Source organism: Bos indicus, chromosome 5, assembly GCF_029378745.1.
Source record: "Bos indicus isolate NIAB-ARS_2022 breed Sahiwal x Tharparkar chromosome 5, NIAB-ARS_B.indTharparkar_mat_pri_1.0, whole genome shotgun sequence".
NCBI classification, from domain to species: Eukaryota; Metazoa; Chordata; class Mammalia; order Artiodactyla; family Bovidae; genus Bos; species Bos indicus.
In genome coordinates, this window is record NC_091764.1 from 62,542,293 (window position 1) to 62,562,354 (window position 20,062).

Genomic DNA, 20,062 nt, shown 5'->3' on the forward strand with positions numbered 1-20,062 from the left:
TTAGACACAAACTCTGAAGTCTATCTCCAAAGTATCATGTATACAGAATTCAAGAGGTATAAATTCATGTAGAATATATTCATATAAACATGGAAGTATTCTCAACTCATGTGCTTTTTGAAGCAAAGCAGCCCATGCATCATATTCATTTTGCTGAGGTGGCTGTGGAAGCTTCAACCAATGACACTTGAGTTTCAAACTATGCCTTTATCTCCAGGCCAAATGCTCTTAAATTTTTTACTAAAAAGAAAAAGAAAACCTGAAGTTCTATTAAAAAAATTCTCTTTGCAATCAGGAGCTTGTGATGTTTTCAATTAATAATCATCTTTAATGGAATGGGCACTATTTTCTATATTATTGTATCTCTTCCTCTCTTTGTTTCTGTTGTTTTTCTGTTTATTAATTCAACCATGAGAGGGGCTCAAGAGGGAAAAGAAAGAAGAAGACTGGGGGCAGTACCTGCAAGTTAAAAGAACAACTGTTGGGAAATCATTGTTCTTAACAGCTGAGTCTGAGATGTGATGTCTGAATACATACATTTCAAAGTGAACCAGAAAACTTTCCCTGGGAGCCAGAGGAAAAGGAGGTTTCCAATGTTCTTGTCCAATGCAAATGATTCTCATAATGGTCTGTGGAATTAGTCAGACCAACACAAAAACAGACAATACAGCCAAAACTACATATTGCACTTACTTTTTAGTTAATAATATATGTGTCCATTTTTTCACACTTGTAATTATTTCCTTTTTCTCCAGTGTTATTGAGGTATAATTGACATAAACAATTATTTCTTTATCATTTTATCACAAACTTTCTTCCAATATACCTCCATTTTGTTTTTTATTTTATAATTTATTTTTAATTGAAGGATAATTGCTTTATTTTTAATTAGCAGATGAGATGGTTAGATAGTATTACCAACTCAATGAACATGAATCTGAACCAGAGACAGTGAAGGACAATGAAGCCTGGCAAGCTGCAGTCCATGGGGTTTCAAAGACTCGATGTGACTGAGCGACTGAACAACACACCGCTTTACAATGTTGTGTTGGTTTCTGCCATACATCAACATGAATCAGCCATAGGTATGCATGTGTCCCTTCCCCCTTGAACCTCCCTCCCACCTCACATCCCACCCCTCTTGGTTGTCACAGAGCACCAGACTGAGCTCCCTGTGCTATACAGTAACTTCCCACTAGCTATCATTTTGCACATGGTGATGGATACACACCAATGTTACTCTTCTCAATTCATTCCACCTTCTCCTTTCCCCACTGTCTCCATAAGTCTATTCTCTATGTCTGAGTCTCTATTTCTGCCCTGCAAACAGGTTCACCAGGACCATTTTTCTAAATTCCATATATATGTGTTAATATATGCTATTTATTTTTCTCTTTCTGACTTACTTCACTCTATATAACAGGCTCTAGGTTCATCCACTTCACTAGAAAAGAAAAAAGTGACATCGCTCAGTTGTGTCTGACTCTTTGCAACCCCATAGACTGATTGTAGCCTGCCAGGCTCTTCCATACATGGAATTTTCCAGGCAAGGATACTGGAGTGGGTTGCCATTTCCTTCCCAGGGAATCTTCCCGACCCACAGATCAAACCTGGGTCTCCTGCACTGCAGGCAGACTCTTCATCATCTAAGCCACCAGATCTGACTCAAATTCTTCCCTTTTATGGCTGAGTAATATTCCATTGCATATATGGACCACATCTTCTTTATCCAATCATCTGTTGATGGACATTTAGGTTGCTTCCATGTCCTGGCTATTGTAAATAGTGCTACAATGAACATTGGGGTGCATATATCTTTTTCAAATATGCTTTTCTCAGGGTATATGCCCAGTAGTGGGATGGCTGGGTCATATATACACCTGTATTTTAAATGAAGCTGGAATCTATCTGGAAAATATAGATTAATCTTGTATGGGGGTAGGGGAGAACCCAGAACATCACTTCTCTGAACTCTTCTTTACTTTTTCAGTATCTATATGAAGGCCAAACAGAAATGGACATAAAGTGAAACCAATTACTAAAAATCTACTAAATACTAAGTCCTAAATAAGATGCATTTGTTGTTCAGTCACTCAGTCATGTCTGACTCTTTACGACCGCATGGACTGCAAAACACCAGGCTTCACTGTCCTTCACATCTCCTGGAGTTTGCTCAAACCCATGTCCATTGAGTCGGTGATACCATCCAACCATCTCATCCTCTGTCATCCCCTTCTCCTCCTGCCTTCAATCTTTCCCAGAATCAGGGTCTTTTCCAATGAGTCGGCTCTTTGCTGAATGTAAAGATGCTTTACATTCATTATTTAAACCAATGACAGCTCATGAAATGTTAACCATCCCATTTTAAGTAGGAGAGAACTGAAGAAACTTAAATTCTGTTGCAGTGAGTAACAGATATAGACTTGCAATTCTTCTGATCTGTGCATTTTCTGTTACCATGCTTTATTTCTATAACAACTGAAAAACAAATATACATGAGGCCAATGATTTCAGCACAGTGGACAAGCCAGTATGAGACAACTCTCAGTATGAAGACTGTCCTCCTCCATTGTCACACAGCCATAGAAGGCAGGCATATTTGCAAAACAGGAATTTACTAAATTTCTAGTATCACAAGTGTTAATACAGTAGCCAATAGGAATAGGAATATAACCAGTGTTAATAGAAAGCAGCTAATGAAGACCCCATGCTTTAAATCTCATTACTAAAAATTTACTGACTGAGGGACTGCAAGTCTGCTTCATATACCACATATATATATGTGGTACAGCCAAACAATACACAAAAAAGAGAAAGAGAGAGAGAAGTACCAGAAATCAAGGGTACTGATTCTACTGCTGTTGCAAATTAGTAATCAAACCCAGTCAAAATAACAGTTTTATTTTTTTGATATCCTGAACAAATTTTATTACATATTATTAGTTCTAATCCTACAGTGCTGAATGTAAGATTTATCACAAACTCTTTACTAACTTATAAAGAAATATGCTTGAAAGCCTAATTTTTCCACAGGTAAATTAGAGATTAAAATGTGTGCCTTTCCATTTTTCCTCCAAAGCTTTGCAAGCTGCTGGAAGGAACTGTGAAGAAATGAATAGATGTCAGAGACAATTTTGTACCATGAATGATTGGTGGACAAAAAAGATTCCAGATTTTTCTGCAATTTTTATCTTAGAGAAGCTTCAGTAGTTCACAGATACACATTCCTGATTAGCCTTTATGGAAAATGCATCCTTTTCAAGGCCAGCTCTAGAGATATTATCCCCTTGTCTTTCATTGGTTTTTTGACACATTCCTATGAGTCACTTGCACACTCTCAGTGTGTAAGCCTTGGCGAAAGAGGCTTTGTTTTGTTTTATGCAAAACCTTTGACTCCTGTAATGTGCAGTTCACACCTTTAGTGTCAGATAAATGACAAGCAATCATTGTTAGAGGCAATAACACATTCAAATGTGAAGTTTTACAACAATCCCTGTTTTCCTTAAGCTGCTAAAATCATTAAATTTGTGACATTGGTGGATTAGAAGAACTGTATGCCTCTGTTCTATTTACTTAAGTTTTGAATAGACTGGAACGTGCTTTTAATGTGGAAATCATATTATGGTGTTCAAATATCTTGTGCTGTGAACAAGATTATTAGCTATAGAAACCAAATGGGATTTTATCCCTTGTCATCGCCCTCTATTTTTCTTGACGTGTTCATCCCATCTATTGGCAAACCAAATTTGATGTAAGAATTTGCTCCAAAATACCAACAACATGTTTTGTAATTGCAAAGCTAACACCTATGAATAATAAAATTGCAAACAAGTAGAGAGCCATCAAAAATTCAAGATGATTATTTTTTAATGATTGTATTATTTCCTGTATGTGATGGCATACAAACCATGGGGCATTGTCTTTCTCAAGACTGAATTCCAGTGAATTTCTGAGCCTGAGGACCATGAGAGCAGAAGCAATATTTTTTCCATCAATCTAATGGTAATGCGTGTCTTGGAAAGCAGCAAGTTAGTTAAGAGAAAAGGATTCTTAGCTCATACTACATCTTCCCCCTAACACTTTTAAGCTAATTATGTGAACACTGCACAAGGAATGAAATATCCTTTGCCTCTAGTGCTAGTTCTGAGGGTGTGAAGACAGAATTCCAATTCTAGTCCTATCATTGATCTGTTAAACTTATTAATACAACCTCTAAAATCTATCTCAATTTAAGTTTATCTAAGAACCATGAGATGATAGAGACTACATAATAGTCCTGTATGCAAGTCAGGAAGCAACAGTTATAACTGGACATGGAACAACAGACTGGTTCCAAATAGGAAAAGGAGTACGTCAAGGTTGTATATTGTCACCCTGCTTATTTAACTTATATGCAGAGTACATCATGAGAAACGCTGGGCTGGAAGAAGCACAAGCTGGAATCAAGATTGCCAGGAGAAATACCAATAACCTCAGATATGCAGATGACACCACCCTTATGGCAGAAAGTGAAGAGGAACTAAAGAGCCTATTGATGAAGTGAAAGAGGAGAGTGAAAAAGTTGGCTTAATGCTCAACATTCAGAAAACTAAGATCATGGCATCCAGCCCATCACTTCATGGCAAATAGATGGGGAAACAGTGGCTGACTTTATTTTTTGGGGCTGCAAAATCACTGCAGATGGTGATGCAGCCATGAAATTAAAAGACGTTTACTCCTTGGAAGGAAAGTTATGACCAACCTAGACAGCATATTCAAAAGCAGAGACGTTATTTTGCCAACAAAGGTCCATCTAGTCAAGGCTATGGTTTTTCCAGTGGTCATGTATGGACATGAGAGTTGGACCATAAAGAAAGCTGAGCACCAAAGAATTGATGCTTTTGAACTGTGGTGTTGGAGAAGACTCTTGAGAGTCCCTTGGACTGCAAGGAGATCCAACCAGTCCATCCTAAAGGAGATCAGTCCTAGGTATTCATTGAAAGGACTGATGCTGAAGCTGAAGCTCCAATACTTTGGCCACCTGATACAAAGAGCTGACTCATTAGAAAAGACCCTGATGCTGGGAAAGATTGAAGGCAGAAGGAGAAGGGGATGACAGAGGATGAGATGGTTGGATGGCATCTCTGACTGGATGGAAATGAGTTTGAGTAAGCTCCAGCAGTTGGTGATGTTCAGGGAAGCCTGGTGTGCTGCAGCCCATGGGGTTGCAAAGAGTCGGACATGACTGAGCGACTGAATTGAACTGAAGAGAATTCAGCACCACCTAACCAGCTTTATGACAAATGCTAAAGGAACTTCTCCAGGCAGGAAACATAAGAGAAAGAAAAGACCTACAGAAAATAAACCCAAAACAATTAAGAAAACAGTAATAGGACCATACATATTACATTACCTTAAATGTAAATGGATTAAATGCACCAGCCAAAAAACATAAGACTGGCTGGCTGGATGAAAACATAGGCACTGCCACTTACCACATCACTCTGCTTGACCCCCCCCTGCCAAATTGTAGTAATTATTTTATATTGTTAAATTAATCATGTTCCCATTACGGCTTGCAGTTATCTTACCTTGCAATTTAATTATCTTTTATTTGTTGTCTGGCTATTGATTGTGAAATCTTTTACTATTGTGATTATGTAACTATTACTCACTTAATATCATTGTATCATGATTGGTTAACAGAAAAATAATAGAACTCTGTATCACCAAAACTAAGATCTAATAGAAAAACCTATAATCATTTTTTAAAATCCAGATGCATATCAGAATTATCTTGAAATTTTTTGAAAAATACAAATGATCAGGTATTGTTTTTAATCTCCAGAGCTCCAGATATGTTTCTAATGAGAAGTCATGTTTAAAAACAACTGGACTATATAATGATCTTTTCCTTTTATCTTGTTTGTTTCACTTTTCTATTTCATATTTGGTGCTCCCATTTCATTTAGTTTATGTTCTCCAGTTTCTCCATCTCTTTATTTTTTTGATGTTCTCTCTCAAGTCTTTATCAAGTGTAGTAGAAAAGCTTTTGTATACATATATATAATATGCATATATATTTTGGAAAACTTATGAATTTTTTTCTAAATAAAAAATTTATGACATTTTGGGTCCACTTGTTTGACTTAGTATGAATAGAATGCTAAATTTCTAATTAAAAACTAGATATGAAACAAGCAACAAAGGTTTACTGTAGAGCATAGGGAACCAACCATAGTCAATATCTTGTAATAACCTATGATGGAAAATAATTTCAAAATTAATATATGGAATTTAGAAAGATGGTAACAATAACCCTGTATACGAGACAGCAAAAGAGACACTGATGTATAGAACAGTTTTTTGGACTCTGTGGGAGAGAGAGAGGGTGGGATGATTTGGGAGAATGGCATTGAAACATGTATAATATCATATATGAAACAAGTCGCCAGTCCAGGTTCGATGCACGATACTGGATGCTTTGGGCTGGTGCACTGGGACGACCCAGAGGGATGGTATGGGGAGGGAGGAGGGAGGAGGGTTCGGGATGGGGAACACATGTATACCTGTGGTGGATTCATTTTGATATATGGCAAAACCAATACAATATTGTAAAGTTAAAAAATAAAATAAAAATTAAAAAAAATCAATATACGGGTATTTGTATAATTGAATCACCTTGCTGGGCATCTGTAACATTGTGAGTCAACTATACATCAATAAAATTTATATATTAAAAAAAAGGCATGCATCCAAGCCTCCATATTCTCAGGTAGCTCTACAAATTCCAAATATCTTTCTGAATTTCCTCCCAGCCTCAGTTGCTATCCTTTCCCCCACCCAGCCCCACAGCTCCTCAATTTGCAAAAGTTGCAAGCTGTCTTTGCCTGGGTCTGTAAGGTGGTTCCTGCCCTCTGCCCACATACCTAGACAGGATGTTCAGCAGTTCACTCAGCTGTCTGTTTTTATTTGTTATGCACTCATACTCTGTGGGTATTTCATAAATTGCTAATGCTTGCAGAATTTAGTTCTCTGACTGCTTCCCCACCTCTTCCCTCATTCACCAACTGCCAATGTAGCAACTGTTCTTCCCCTCATATTTGAACACTGGCTCAAGCTTCCTCTTTAAATTACTTCAGCTATCAGTTTATTTAGTGGCATCACTCATGCCCAGGCTTGGGGTTTGCTTTTTTTTTAAGTTTGTTCCTTCAACAAAGCCGTGAAGGCAGGGTCCCGTACTGATCACACTATGTTCTTCTGATCATTTGTCACTTGCATCTTGAACGTATTTCATCACAAAAATGCTTTTTCTACTGCCTCTTCATCTCCACAGATTTGTGAAATGTTCCATATTGGGCTATATGAGATGGGGTGAGAAAGGGCAGGGGGTACCTTACCGTGGGTTCTGATTTCTCTTTTAACTGTCCACATTTGTCTTAAGTGGGTTCATTAAGCTCGGGAAAAACAGCAATCAAAGCAACTAAGCATCTGTGAGATATAAGCAAAGCAAAACAGTTAAACCCTACAAAGACGAATTGTGTTTTAAAAGAAAAAAGATTATTTACTCATAGCAAGAAATTAAAAAGTCGAATAGAAAAGAAACAGTGAAGTGTGAGAAGGAAAGGCTGACAGCTAAATTACCCTTCAAGGAAAGAGAGATAATCCTCCTGCCAGACCTAGAAGAGGGGGCACTTATGCCAGAGCTCAAATTTAAATTCCAACAGCCTTGTATGGACTTTCGGCCCATTATTCTCATTTCTGTATTTAGTTATTGGTTCTTTCTTCATTACAATAAATGTTTGGATGCATTCAGCCAGAGGCTTTTTTGATGATGAGCACATTTCTACAAAGCAGAAAAAATAAACATGATATACTTGCTGCCTATTTCCAGAATCCCATACGGCTGTGTTTAGAGGGAGCTGTCTGCCTCTAGAGGCCAGCTTCCCATTGGAAAGACTGTGTAGCTCATCCCAAGATCAGCTTTCTAAATCAATTAAAAAATTCCAATCTCATTCTGTCACTCACTTCAGCTTTGTAAGGAAAAAAAGGGGGAAATTTTTAATGATTCTGGAAACTTCCATATACATAAAAGCTACAACCAGCAAATATGCATTTCCTTTTTTGGTAGATGACTCTGGTAACTAGGATAAACCAATAATAACCCTTTTAAAAGTGTATGATAAATGGTTCTGAAACATATCGAGAAGAATCTTATTGAGCAGTTTTAAGTCCGGACAGATCCTGAGAGAAAGCCCTGCCAAGAACAGCAACAAACAACAAAAAATACTGCCCATAAGGAAAAAATAAACCTGGAGTAGTCAATGTCTGAGTTTTCACCAATCTGTCTGATGCATTCTGTGATGCACCCTTTTATGATAATTTGCTTGTGCTCCAATTCTTCTCAAAAGTTGATATAAATGTGACCAACACTTTTTTTTCATTTTTAATTTATTTTTAAATTGGAGTATAATTGCCTTATGATATTGTGTTAGTTTCTGCTGTACAACACGAATTAGATATAAGTATACATATATCCCTTCCCTTTGAATCCTTTTTTAAAGCAAGTGTTTTAATGACTGCATTTGCCAAAGAATCTTGAGCGTGGTTGGCAAATTCTTCTGTAAAGGGCCAGATAATCAGTGTTTTCTGCCATACTGTCTCTCTGGCAACTATAAACTCTGTGTTGTAATGAGGAAGCAGCCATAGACAACAGTAAACACTTGACTAGTTTATGTAACAGTGAAACTTTATTTATAAAAACAGGGTGGCCCATATATAGCATAAGGGCTATGGTTTCCTGATCCCTGCTCTTGGGAACAAGTTAGTAGGGTATGACCAAGACCAACACAGCCACTTCCACTTCCCAGGGTCTGGGCTTCCTGGTTCCAGACATAAGCAGTATGTACCACCTGGGGAAAATGAGCTCAATCTATGGGGAAAACAACTCATTTTGGAATCTAGACTTCCCGAGCCCTCTGACAACGATGACACATCACAGCATTATGTCGTCTCTCACTCACTTACAATGAGTCACTGCTTGATTTGCAAGTTTCCCTACTTCAATGATAATATTGAAAGCCCACTAATATTAGTCACAGCAAGAAACTGCCCTGAAAGCTGGGAGAGGAAATTACTTTACAGTTTTAATTTCAGACTATAAACTAGAATGACTATATATCAGATGGTTTTTAATGCTGCCTTTGGTACTAACACAAACAAGAATGATCACTTTTAAGTTATGTTGTTCTTCATAGCAGAAAACTGCCTGGAGTCTTGAAATAAGAGACAAACCGATGTGCTCTACAATATGGAGAAAAAGGCATGGGCTTTGGACTCTGACAAAGCTGGGTTCTAACCTCTGCTCTGCCAAGTACTACCAATGGAATCCATCAAGTTATTTAACCTCCCTGAGTTCATTTTCCTGATTGCAGAATGATGCACTAGGCCTTGCCCTGGCTCTTGCTCTCTACCTCAAAGGATTATTAACCAAGAATTAGGGTGCTGGAGACAGAGGGCTGCTGTGAAATGAGATAACGGCTAAAGACTAGCTCTGTCCATCGTTTACAGTGCTCCTCACACAAGAAGGATTATAATTTATGAGACGGTATCAGCCACTAGACTCAAGAGTCCCCCTACTTTCTTTGCATCAATTTGTGCCACTAGTGTGATCCTCAGAGTAGATTTACCCCTTGAAAATCTATCTGGTCTCATGGATTAAGTTCACTGAGGAGCATCCTGACCAGACATTGATACTGAGCCATATTAGGGCAAAAATCACTAAATAACTCTAGAGGTAGAAAAAACAGGCAGGCAGATAATGCAGGCTCAGGGAAAGGGGTCCTCTTCCCCCATTCTGAAGTCTCTCATCTTTCTTTCATATTCCACTTTGGAAGTCTGCAGAAGAATAGTGCACTCCACTGTTCTCTTGATGGGTGATTTATTCCTAGGCCAGACATTCTTCTCACAAGATTTTTCTCCTTAACTGAAGATGTCCCCTGTCTTGATATTTCCATCTCTCCTGATTATAAAGATAAAAAAATTCATTCATTTTTCACCATGATATTTTGCCTTTGCAACAGTCAGAGGCAATTGGTCAGTCTTAGATAGCCCCAAGGGATGAAGTAGATTTATCAAAAGCATCCTGTAGAGAAGAAAATGTAATTTAAATGGGATGAGCAGTGGAGATGCCAGCCCTGCTCCTAGATGATGAAACTATTGTCAAGGTATCTGTTCCTTACCCAACTAATATCATTTCTGTGATTTATATACCACGAGATTATCTAAAGTTCATACAGATAAATAAACAGAAGAAACAAGTTGAGGAAAGTTTTAAAATGAAGAGTGATGATTAGATGTTTAACCTAACATCAATTCTAATTTTCAAATTGTGATACTAGCATATGAAATAAAAACTGAAATCCAGATCAGTGGAAATAGTTTCACACTGAAACAGATTCCTGTGTATTTATGGCAAAGTATCAAAGCTATATGTACCTTAAATTTATACAGCACTGTGTGTCAATTATATCTCAATAAATAAATAAATAAATAAATAAATAAATACATACACACCCAAAAAAATTACATATGGCACAGGTAAAGATTAAAGACTGAGAACCACCTCTTATAGGGAGCCTCCCCTGGTTATCTCAGTTCTGGATTAAATGTCTGTCTTCAGTAACCATATAGTATCCTGTGAATGTTTCCTTTTTTATATATTAGAGCATACCATACAGGCGAGCACAAAGCATAAAATTCCATCTCAATAAACTTTCACAAAGTGAACACGACTAAGTAACCAGCACCCAGATCAAAAAAATAAAATGCTATTCAAATGTCAGAAGCCCCCTCATTCCCCTTCCAGGGACCATCCTCACCTCTAGCACCGAGGTCTCTGATAGTCACTATTATTCTGACTTCTAATATTGAGATTAGTTTTGCCTATTTTGGGACTTTCTATTAATAGACTCATATAATACATATTCTTTTGTGTCTGGCTTCTTTGGTTCAATATTATTTTTGTAAGGTTTATCCACATTGTTGAAGTTCATGTTTTCTCATTGCTGTATAGTAACCTATTAAGTGAATATACTGTGATATATCATTCCAATTTATCACAGATGATATTTGTCTTATTTCCATTTGGGGGCTATGTGCTACTACACACATTCTTGTGCAAGTCTTTTGGTTGGACATACATGCACATTTCTGTTGGTATATGCCTAGTGGTAGAAGGCATATATGATCTACAATGCTAAGCATCTTTTCATTAGTGACTGTACCAACTTACATGCCCACCAGCAGTGTATGGGAATTTCCTTTGCTCCACATCCTCACCAATTCTTGGTATTATCTGTTTCATTTTAGCCATTCTGGTGGGGTTCTAGGCATACATCTAAAAGTACTCTGTCATACTTGACCTGGGTACTTGTCTATCTCCCTCACAAATGTGCAGGAATCCATTCTAAAAAGTTAAGAAACCATGGCTCAGAGAGGCTGAAAGATATACCTAGGATCACAACTTATAATTATTCTTTACAGCACAGAAGTCCCTAATGAACAATGTTCATAGGATCAGGAAAGACAAACTGCCTTCTTTAAAAGAGTTTTAAAAACTACTGCCACATAATTAATACAACTTGCTCACATAACCAGAGTTGCTCAGACACGTGTGCAGGCACCCACACACATACACACATTCAGCATTTCTAAATGGAAGGTTTAATTTGGAAGCACACTGCTGTTAGTTAAATGATCCTGCAACCAACAGCCACTCATTCCTCCCTTATCTCCCCTTGGTTAAATGTTTTGAAATGAGTTTCAAATGGGTTTGGCTCAAACGACAGCTCTTCATTTCACCTTGTTTCTGCAGATGCCATTTGTGGGAATGTTTTATGGTTCCGTTAATTACCCACATCAAGAGGTTATTTTATTGTTTCTAGAGAAGTAGAGTTATAAATGTAAATATTCTGAGGCAGCAAATTGCCTCAGCAAACTAAAATTAGGAGTTCTTACTATATGAATCAATGTATATATTTAAATTTTGCATTATTTCAGCTATTACTAATGGCCTAAAATATTTTTCAGGCACAGATCAGTGCATGGAAAATCTGAGGCAGAGGCTGTGCTTTAAAGTAGACTGGAAGCCCAAAAGATGTGGATTTGAAACCCAGTCGTAGCATTCCAACAACACTCTTTTATCCTCTCTGGACTTAGGTTTCCTCATCTCTGAAATGGGAAATTATAACACTAGCTACCTGCTAGTGTCACACAGAGAAGGCAATGGCACCCCACTCCAGTACTCTTGCCTGGAAAATCCCATGGACGGAGGAGCCTGGTGGGCTGCAGTCCATGGGGCCGATAAGAGCTGGACACGACTGAGCGACTTCACTTTCACTTTTCACTTTCATGCATTGGAGAAGGAAATGGCAACCCACTCCAGTGTTCTTGCCTGGAGAATCCCAAGGACGGGGCAGCCTGGTGGGCTGCCGTCTAGGGGGTCGCATAGAGTCGGATACAACTGAGGTGACTTAGCAGCAGTGTCACTGGGCAAAGTCTATTATTTTCTAGGAAATAAAAATAGAATCTAAGTAATAAGTCTAACCTTTTTTTCCCTTTGTGCTTAGTCTAGGTCCATTTGCTCACAGGCTGCCACATGCAGAGGTCTTGCCCCCGGCAGTACAGACCAGAGTTTCCAGTGTAAAATAGCTGTGCCAACACCTCAGCTCCCAGACTATGCGCAGAAGCTCTGCGCACAACACTCAGTCCAAGATGGCAGGGGCCAGACATGTGCAGGAGCGCTGTGCCAGGTTTGCGGTCTGGAACCTGAGCAGCACACCTGCGCCCATCCAGCAAGAACTCTACCCCACTCCTGGCTGACAAGAACCCTATAAAGAGCAGTTAATCTGCAGCTTGAGCTTGCACTTCTCCCATTTTTTAATCAAAGAGTAGAACTCTACTTTGCTTCTGAACCAAACTCAGTCTCATTCTATGGGCTCAGATGACTTCCAGCAAGAGAACTTCTGTTGGGGACCAACTTGGGAGAGTCAATAACAGTAGTATTGTTGTGAGGTTCAGTAGGATATTACATTAAAAGACCTGAAAATCATAAATGCACAATTATTGCCTCCTGATGACTGGGGACTGAGGAATTCTGTCACACAATGAATGCATAAAGAGGTTGTAGCATAACAGTTGGGAGCAGTACTGCCTGGATAACTATTCTGACTGCCCTCATTACTAGCTCTGCTTCAGCTTCTGTGTCAATAAAATGTGTAGCAATAGTACCAGTTTCACAGTGCTGTGAAGACTCAATGAGATAATCCACAAAGCCTGCTTAGAACAGAACTTGACACGTAGTTGACCATAAACATTGGCTGCAGACAAGTGTGGCTTTGCCCAGGGATGATGAAGTACGTTTACCTTGATGACCAGATAGTATGGAAATAGGACTGATTCCCTTTGTTGCATTTCACTTGTCCCAGCCCAGCTGGCACCTCTCCAACTCTAACATTTCTCCTGCAATGAGCCCCGATGTGTTTGTACCTCACAGCTCTGGCACCTTCTGCAGGTGGCAGTGGAAACAGCTCACTGTCCCAGCCCAGAATAGAGCTCACCACAGAGCCCTTAGAGAAAGGGTGCCCAACATATATCCAGAGAAAAACATGAACCAAAAGGATACATGCACCCCAAAGTTCATTACAACACTGTTTACAACAGCCAAGACATGGAAGCAAGCTAAATGCCCATCAACAGAGGAATGGATAAAGAATATGTGGTACATACATGCAATGGAATATCACTCAGCTATTAAAAAGAATGAAATAATGCTATTTGAAGCAACATGGACAGACCTAGAGAGTGTCACACTGAGTGAAGTAAGTCAGACAGAGAAGGAGAAATACTGCATGACATCCCTCATATGTGGATTCTAAAAAGAAATGATACAAATGAACTTAATTACAAAATAGAAAGAGACTCCCAGAAAAAGAACTTGTGGTTGCTGGGGGAAGGGATAGTTAGGGTGGTTTGGGAAGATTATGTACACATTGCTATATTCCAAATGGATAACCAACAACGACCTATTATATAGCACATGGAACTCTACTCAATGTTATGTGCCAGCCTGGATGGGAGAGGGCTTTGGGGGAGAACGGATACATGTATATATATGGCGGAGTCCCTTCTCTGTTCACCTGAAACTACCACGACATTGTTAATTGGCTAGACCCCAATACAAAATAAGAAGTTTAAAAGAAGTCTGAAAAAAAAGAAAGGGGGCCGAGAGGACTGCCTCTCAGGCCACAGCCACCCAGACAGTGCTTCATATGGGAACATGGCCCCAGTAGCCCCCCAGCCTTGCACCAGAAGGGACACCTCAATTCCAGCATTAGGAGAAAAGCCTAGATTTTGAGCTCACTCTGACCTGAGTTCAAATCCCAATTCCACCATTTAAAACAGCCTGATCCAGGGCAGGTTATTTACCTTTACTGAGCATCAGTCTCATCAATAAAACAGGAGTAAGAAGACTTACTCCTTGGTGTAAGCCACTCCTTGGACTTCCCTGGTGGCTCAGACAGTAAAGCATCTGCCTACAATGCAGGAAACCTGGGTTCGATTCCTGGGTCAGAAGGATCCCCTGGAGAAGGAAATGGCAATCCACTTCAGTACTCTTGCCTAGAAAATCCCATGGACAGAGGATCCTGGTAGGCTATCGTCCATGGGGTCGCAAAGAGTCAGACACGACTGAGTGACTTAACTTTCAACTTTCACGAAGACTTACCTCAGATGTGATCATGAAGAATGAGGTTAAGTAGTTTTATAAAGTTAAGTCTGACAAACCTCAAACAGAGAATTTAATTCAAAATAATTAGGACTGACAGTGCCTCGGGCGACTGACAACAATAAATGCAAACATTATTTCTGGCAAACACACGATTACACCTCAATGATTTCATAAATCAGCTTGGGATTTTACACAGTGTTATGGTGTAGAGTTAAAACCCAGACCTATGGTCAGGCTGAAGGACTCCTCTCCTATTTACACCTCTTTCTAGTCCAAATATCCTAGCCTAATTATCTGTAGTTTCAGGTTCCACATCCTCAAAATGGCATCATAATAGTGCTAGTTTTAAAACTGTCATCAGGAGATAATTAAATGAGATATTAAATGCTCATTTAATATAGATATTTCATATTAAATGAGACAATCCACATTAAATGCTTACTACTGTATCTGGTATGTGATAAATACCAAATAAATGTTTAAAAAAAAAAAAAAGTAGGTTTATAAAGCACTTCTGCCAGGAGTTGGCATGTAGCAGCTATGATTATAATTTTCCAAACCTCAGCATTAATGTATCTGGACCTTTCCATATACAACTGCTACAAGAGCCATGGAGACTCCTCCAAAGAGCCTGAGCTGCATCTTATTATCTGCTCCTTGGAGTACAGAAGCAAATGGCTGTTTCAGGCCTGAAGGGCCTCACGTGATCTGACCCTCAATCAATTTAGGCTGCAGGCCACAGGCAGAGAAGGCAAGGCCTCCCTTCACATAGTTTAATTACCTTTCATCTTTGCTTACAAACTGGCAAGATTTCTTTCTTACAGAAGTTTGCTAAAAATGTCAAGAAGCAACCAACACACTTCACTATTCTGACCTTTTTCAACCACTTCCCCTGGAGGAACGGGCTTGGGAGACATGTGGTCTTGCTTCCAAGGTTGTCACAGGCGACAGTTTACTAAAAATTCTACCACATGTATCAGAAGAAGGGTCACCAACTTCCCAGACTTCAGGCTCTTCATTCCTGCTGTTCAACTCTCAACACCTGCCCAGGAAACCAAGATCACATACTGTTAGGGTTTTTACAATAGTGTTTTATCCCCAGTTCCAATTCCATATTCAAAAAGATTCAGATTTCAGCTACTCTAATATATCAGGAACTGAAACAGGATACCGGCTAGGACAGGGTACAGGTCAGATAACATAGTTACAGTCCAGACTCTACAATTTATTTCTGCATGACTTTGAACATGTAACTTAAGGGCTCAGAGCCCAGTTTTTTCATCTGTGAAATGGAGGTGGTAATCATATTACCTACTTCACGGGGTTGTGAGCATTAAATGAGTTGATATTATATAAAGCCCTCTCTGCCAGGCATATCTTGACAAACTCTCAATAAATGTTAGCTCTCATTATTATTAAGCACCTCATTGTTCTGAGCATTGTGCTAGTTTGGGGGGAAGACCATTGATAATAGGGGCTTCACAGGTGGCTCAATGGTAAAGAATCCACCTGCCAATGCAGGAGATGCAAGAGATGAGGGTTCAATTCCTGGGTTGGGAAGATCTCCTGGAGGAGAGCATGGCAACCCATTCCAGTGTTCTTGACTGGAGAATCCCATGGACAGAAGAGCCTGGTGGGCTATACAGTCCATGGGATCGCAAAGAGTCAGACACAACTGAAGCAACTTAGCATGCAAGAACACATACTTAGTCACTTCAAATGTTTCGAGACTGCCCCCATCTAATGCTATGCTGTCACTTCTATGGTCCCACCCATACTTCTGATTTTAGAAAGTCAAACTGAAGACAGCTGTTTGTAAATCCAGGCTGGATGACAAGGACAGAGGTTTCTAGAACCCACCCTAGGAACAGCTGGTCACTTGATATCACTTTCATTTCCATTAAAACAGGATAAATGAGAGGAAGCTTCCTGGTGTTGTGTAACCCAGCAACTGTCTGGTCAGTCTGGGAGAATGTCCTGGTCACCCCAGCCCACACCCCATGATTATGCTTTCAAACATGTTTGCCACAAGAGGCAGAATATTCTAGTTGCTATCAGAACCCTCAAAAAGACTTCATAACATGCAGTTCAACAGATTACAAAGAGACACTATTATATAGTGTCGCGACACAATAGTGTCGCAAAGAGACACTATTCTTTGCAAATGACAATGAATTTCTCATCTCAGGCTTTTGATGTGTAGGATGTATATTTAGAAGGAAAAGCTCTGTTACAGCGAATCAAAGAAAAGAGGTTCTTTTTAAAAAGAAATATTTATCAGGAGTTTCTTCGGGACAAACAGTGTGACCTGGGGCTTTGTTCATGCAGATGGTGTGCCTTTGAGAACAATGGAAACTGTGGCAGGATTGTTTGACTGCCCCCTCCCCGTTGGCACAAGGCAGCCCCATACAAATGGCCTCCAACACACTGCGGAGGTGGTAAGGAAAACAGTCAATTACCTCACATTTATTTGGCCTCATGTAGTTCTCCTGGGTACCATTTCTTCGCTCTGAGCTTTGTAGATGCTGCTGTTCTGCTCGCTAATGACATTAACAGGAGAGTCGTGTCTCATCTATGAGCTGTGGCCATTTTGAGCAAAAGCACTTGGGTCTGTAAAGCTCCAAATTCACTAAATACACACATGTAAAGGATTCCTTTCGAACAAACTATATGTACCAGATTTAACTTTAAAAAGAAGTGAAGTAGAAATATACAGGTGTGTGTGTGTGTGTGCATATGTGCACAATGCAAGTGTGGGTGTCTGAAGGGAAAACCATGGAAATCCAGCATTATAGAAAGCAGATATATTATGAAGGAAAAAAATTTAACTGTATTCCTGCACTTTCGAAAATCAACTTTCTCCTTGTTATTCTGTCAAGTATGGTGTCTGTGTTTCAGCCTGTGAGCCCTGTTTATTGCATACGCATCCAGCACTTCAACTCTCGTACCTGTTCTTAAGGAGGTTAGGGTAACCTGACCAGCTTGCCTCTCAGGTGAAGCTGGCCTCCTCAAGCCCTGGTAACAGTCAGTTTTCCCTGTCGGCTGGCCTCAAAGATTCAGGGAAAATAAAAACATTAGAAGCGTATCAGTTTGGACAACACTCCTTGTGAAATGTTCACTTTAATGACACTATAATATCATGCCCTTGGTGTGCTGTTTTATTGTGAGACTTAATCAAAGGCAAAGAGAAATAAAGATGCCTGGCTCGGATGCAGGGGCTTCTTTGTTGGAGTGCTTCCTGGGGGTGGGGGAGTGGCCCACAGTAGGGCTTAAGCGCAAAGGCTACGCTGCCCAGAGCCTGGGAGGGTGTTTTTGAGTGAATCCAGAGGTTTAGCCTGTGTCTGTGTGTGCGCTTTGTATGTTGTTGTTGTTCAGTGGCTAAGTCATGTCTGACTCTTTGCAACCGCATGGACTGCAGCACGCCAGGCTTCCCTGTCCTTCACTATATCCTGGAGTTTGCTCAAACTTATATCCATTGAGTCATCCTCTGTCATCCCCTTCTCCTCCTGCCCTCAATCTTTCACATCATCAGGGTCTTTTCCAGTAAGTTGGTTCTTTGCATCAGGTGACCAAAGTATTAGAGCTTCAGTTTCAGCATCAGTCCTTCCAGTGAATATTCAGGGTTGATTTCCTTTAGGATTGACTGGTTTGAGCTTCTTGCTGTCCATGGGACTCTCAAGAGTCTTCTCCAGCACCACAATTTGAAAGCATCAACTCTTGGGTGTTCAGCCTTCTTTGTAGTCCAACTCCCACATCCGTACATGACTACTAGAAAAACCATAGCTGTGACTATACTTTGACTACATATATGCTCCCATATGTATCAACCCCAGGATTAAGACAAAATATGTATATATATATATATATATAGAGAGAGAGAGAGAGAGAGAGAGAGACATGCCACACACACATACCTTGACAAAATGCACACATTTACCATATACATACAAACTACTCACTCACACAAACATTTCTCACTCTAACATACATGCACGGGCACACATACCACCAATGTGTAAACATACAATCCCAAGGTTCCCTGACATTCATTCTCTCTGTCTCCATATGTGTGTGTGTGTGTGTCTATGCATGTATGTTGGAGTGGGAAATATTTGTGTGTGTAGTTTGTATGTATATGATACATGTGTGGTATGTGTGCATTTTGTCAGGGTATGTGCATGTGGCATGTGTGTGTACATGGATGTATTCATGTGTTGTATGTATACGTGTGGGAGGTATGATGTGGGACTGCATATATGATGAACATGTTTGTCTGCATTGTTTGTGGTATGTGGCTGTGTATGGTATGTGTCCATGCATGTGATGTGGATGTGTGTTCAGAGTTCATGCGTGTGATGTGGGTATGTTTGTGTGTATATGTGTGCATACATGTGATAGTCTGTGTGCATGTGATAGGTATATGAACACATGAATGTGCACTCACATGCCCATGTGTATGTTCATATGATCTGCAGGGTCTTTCATAGCCCCTAGGATTCATGTACTCATTATATTGAGCACAAGAATATGAAAATGTCTTATATTTGTGGCCACATACATATTTGGGCTATCTGTGGCCCTATACACTGTGTATGGAGACAACAATTGTTATTCAAAAGAAAAGACAAAGCAATTAACTTAAGTGCAAAGTTCACAATGGTCACTCCATCTGGTAAATGTTTTTGAAGAATACGGGGGAGAAGAAGAAAAAAATTCCAAAGAATTTCAAAATTAGGATTTTTTTTTCACTCTGACATGAACGTTAGAATTTAAGGGATGACACTAATTAATCACATCTTTTCCCTGATGGGTTCTGAATCCACTGAGGAGTTAGACCTAGATAAGCAGACCTGAAATGATCAACTTTATTTCCAAAAAAGACTGCCTTAGAGAAGTGTCTTGACCTCTGACAGAACTGACTTGTCAACCAGAACCCCAGGTTTCCCTCCAAAGAGCAGAGTCTCCATGCAGAATTCATAGTCTGGAAAGGCTGAACTTTGACTCACCCTCTTCCCAGCCAAGCAAGGGACCAGAAAAAAGGACAGAGGCTTTCTCCCCAAGTTTTCCATTCTTCCACAAGGTGGAAGTTCCTATTTACAGATCAAGACAAAAAAATAATGATAATAACAAGAGAAAGAAAATAATTTTCTTTATGACTCTGAAGATTTGCTCCTTAACCTGCCAGGTTTAAGCATCCAGGTCAACCAAGAGTGTGTGAAGAACTGCGGAGTCCCCTTGGGGGAGCAGATCATGGTTAACAGGACACCTTCACATATCCCACACGTTACAGTCCTC

At 39.7% G+C, this 20,062-nt stretch overlaps 1 long non-coding RNA gene across 1 annotated transcript in view; it reads right to left on the minus strand.

Annotated features, from left to right (window-relative positions):
* Positions 1–20,062, minus strand: part of LOC139183002 (uncharacterized) — a 435,115-nt gene that overhangs the window by 388,161 nt on the left and 26,892 nt on the right. The window contains exon 2 of the long non-coding RNA XR_011566485.1: positions 7,380–7,470. This is a non-coding gene — a long non-coding RNA (uncharacterized lncRNA). The remainder of the gene's footprint in view (positions 1–7,379; positions 7,471–20,062) is intronic.